The sequence below is a fragment of the Galeopterus variegatus genome, unplaced genomic scaffold (genome assembly GCF_000696425.1).
Source record: "Galeopterus variegatus unplaced genomic scaffold, G_variegatus-3.0.2 Scaffold2166, whole genome shotgun sequence".
In the NCBI taxonomy this organism is placed as follows: Eukaryota; Metazoa; Chordata; class Mammalia; order Dermoptera; family Cynocephalidae; genus Galeopterus; species Galeopterus variegatus.
Genome location: NW_007728277.1, coordinates 240,215 through 244,242, shown reverse-complemented (window position 1 = coordinate 244,242; position 4,028 = coordinate 240,215).

The following is a 4,028-nucleotide window of genomic DNA, read 5'->3' as shown; positions in this document are numbered from 1 at the left end:
GAAATCCTGTAAATTTATTCTGATTTAAGAGTTGAGTCTTTGTAACTGAAAGTAGCATCCTCAAGTAATGTCTTGCTTCTCGTGTCCTCATAATTTAGCTTGGCCTTTCACCCCAAAGGCTTCTTAAGTTTATATAATTTTCAGGCATAAGATTTCAGAGAATTTTTGATAGGACTTAGATTATATCAAGATGTATAATTCTTATATCATCAATAAATGCTGAAAAATAAATATCCATCTCTAAAATCATTATGAAATAGAAATCCTTATGATGTAATATTGTCCCACACAATATTTCTAGTTCTCCTACAATTGGCTATAACTTAAAATTTACATGTCCTCATAAACCATTCTCTACAATATAAAGCCTACGAGGACAGAGAAATTCATTTTGTTTCCTGCTGTCCCCTAAACACCTTCAACAGTGTCAAGCATAGAGTGCTCAATAGATATTTGTTGAATGAATTCCCTCCTTTAGTACAAAAACGTTTATATACGGTTTAAAGTATTTTTAAGTGCTTGTAAAATTTTCTGTATGTTTTTATTTATGAATTACTTAACGGTACTTTGACTCAAGAGAAAACATAACCTACTGGTTCTCTGATAGCAAACTTATAGATGCATTTAAAGTGAGAAATTGCCATGTATAGTAAAATTATGAATTTGATCATACTAATGAAACTAATTATGGTAAAATTAACTGCAAATCAATAATTCATTATATTTTCTCTTAGTGAATGCTATTTCTCTTAAAACTTGTAAATTATAGCCATGTACTAATTTACACTAAGGATGGTGGTATTTTGTTAACATTGATGCCTCAATAGGGTTGCCAGACAACATATGAATAATGTGTTAGTATACATATGAGATAGGAGGTTCTTAGTTTCCCTGGACTTGTGTTTCAGGACATACCTCTGGGTTTCAAGCCATTCTCCAAGGTCTCAGGCCCCTCTTCTAGGCCCTCCCCTAGAGGAAAGTTGTTGTTGCTGGTTAGACCTATTTTTGGCACCAACACAGAGAAAATGAGACCACAAGGAGTTGGCTTATGCAAATCCAGTGGCTGGACATGCTCAGTAGAGAGGGGTTATATAACCCTGGTTGCTGGACATGCTCAGTAAAGTGGAGTTTATCCTCTTAATGACCTTCCATTAGAGGTGCTAGAGAGCACAGAATATTCTTAAATATGCCTGGTCCATGTGATGGGATTTGACCAATGAACATGCTCCAGGAAGAGACCAACTGAGCATGTGAAAGATGATGTTACATAGTTGGGAACCACCCTCTTAATTTACCATGCATTAGTTAGCAAACATCCCAGCAGAAGGTAGGGTTGTTGGTCACCTTCCTGGGGCCAATCCCCACTTCGCTGGTTGAGGTGTGCATGCTTTACTTTGTATCAAACTTGCTTTTAGCAGGTGGCTGGCTGCTCACTGTCTTGAGCCAGTCTGCAATCTGTACTGAACTTTAAGTATTTCTTATTTTTGTGTTAAACTTGGTGTGGGCCCTGCTCAGTCTCTGGAGCTAGGCGGCACTCTCTGTGAAATCTGTATCTCTATTCATTATATTAAACCTGTTCTCACTTTCTACTATGACTATTTCATTGAATTCTTTCCTGTGTCAGTGCCAAGAACCTGGTAAGAGGACAGGGTGGTTTGAGGCAGCACTCTCTGTGAAATCTGTATCTCTATTCATTATATTAAACCTGTTCTCACTTTCTACTATGACTATGTCATTGAATTCTTTCCTGTGTCAGTGCCAAGAACCTGGTAAGAGGACAGGGTGGTTTGAGGCCAACTATCATGGCCTCCCAGACCCCTTCCTCCAACATCACATACATCCCAAGTATTGCATGAAAGATATGCATGCTAAAAAAAAAAATCATGATTTACCTGAATTCACATTTAACTGGATGCACTATATTTTTTTCCTTCAAATTTGACAACCTTAGCTTCAAAGTATCATTGTTCTCCCCTTTGTTTCAATGGAATAAAGGTTGCTCAATATATAAAGCTATAATTGACTGTCTTCAAACACATTATTTTTAATCTAAACTATTTTACCATTGTCTTTCTTCAGAAAAATAAACTCAGGAAGAAAATGGCTTCCTGAGTGCTGGCCCTGGTGTGACTCTCCGCAGGACCTCTCCTTTGTAGTTCTGTAAGGTCAGCAGCTCCCTGGGGCAGTGGTCACCAGGGCCCAAGGTTTTACTTTCTGTGCAGAATAAACCATATTTCACAATACAGACCGTCATGAGGGTACTCTTCCAGAAATTTCTTCCCACACATGCAGGAACAGCCCTGTCCATGTGAAAATACTAGAAAATTTAAGAATGCAGCAACAGAGAGATTCTCTTCCCTGAAGACCTTTCTTCCCTCAGGTTAACCTCAGAAAGAAGTAAAAGTATCCACAGCTGCAGACTCTTGGCCTTTGCCTTCACAAGCATGGAAATGCGTGCCTTCAATATTTTGCTAAATTCTCCAAATCCTTTGAACAAGAGGCAACTGTCAGAGCAAAGCAGAAAATGACTTCCTACTTTGGTGTCCTCCATGTGAGCTCCTTCTCATTAAATGCTCTGTGGTGCCAAAACTCATCTCTTCTTTCCCTTGCCCTTGCCCCCTTCCTCCAAACTGCCCCCAGATGGACACTGAACACATACCTACATTTGTGTGACATTCTGGGTAAACAGGCTCAGGGAGGCTGCAGGTTCCAGTGTGCTGCCTTGAGAGCCTGACAGAGCAGCGTTGAAAACCAGTCGTCACTGGGTCAATTACTCAATCCTACTGAGTTTCGGTTTCCTCACATATCAAATGGGGCGATAAATACCATCTAGCCCATGGAGTCATGTGAGTCGGTGTAAAGCTTCCAGAGACATCATAAATACTAAGTAAATATTACTATTTTTAATATTTAAAAAACATATTTAAGAATATGCAACTATCCCACAGAAATATGCTTTTTAACAAGTATTACCTCCTTTAAAGTAATGAATTTCTGACAAGTTTTAATGGTAACTAACAAAAGTCTTATATATACATATATAATACATGTAATAATACACATAATAAGTGGTATTAGAATAATATGTGGTATATAATACATCTAATAAGTGGTATTAGAATAATATGGAGATCTACATTTCATTTTTTGGAAGAACTCTAAGCAGCTGGCTTCCCAACACTTACAGAGAGACTACACGAACTGCACAGTGTTCGCGCCTCCATTGGACTAGTGCAGAGGGTAGAAAACAGACTGGCGGAATACTGGAAATTAGTCATTTCACTGAGGGGCAGAGTGTGGGCAAAGCAGAGATTGTCTCCATCCACTAGGTGTGGCGCTGGCTGCTGTCATCACACAGCCCTCACCTGTGCTGGGGTCCGAGGGAGGGAGGCATGCTGGGGACACTGTTTCACTGGTCTTCAGGCCAACTGTGTGCACCCTCAGGTGGGGGACAGTGCCTGTCCGCTGTCTCCTGTGCTATGCTCCTGTCAGCTTAATCTGAATGTACCACAGGCCACCACGAAAATCCCTCTCTGCCCTGTGGGATCATTACCCAGTAAGCAGTCAAAAAGGAGATGAAAGAGTTCTTACTAATATTGCATATTTCAGTTTTTCTCCAGTACTCCCGCTCTCCACAGGAGAGGAAGCTGAGTTAAGAACAAAAATCAGAATCCGGATTCTGCTCACCCAAAGAATAATGCATCCATTCTGTTCAGAAAATGCCTGACTGTTGATTTGTTTATCTCAGCTCCTTCTCTGAAGGAGACTATCAGAATTTTGGGAACAAAGCAAAAATTGGGGGAGAGAGAGAGACAGAATATCCATGTGTGTGCACAGACAGAGAACTCCTTTCTCTAAGTGCTGAAAATGCCTCTGTAATGAGCCTGCCCATCTGACTGAGGCTTCAAAACTAGAGCTAGTTTCCCCCCCAAAGCTACATTTAAACTACCTTTAAAGTGGGTAGCCATAGGGCCAGCCCATGGCTTACTTGGCAGAGTGTGGTGCTGATAACACCAAGGCCACGGGTT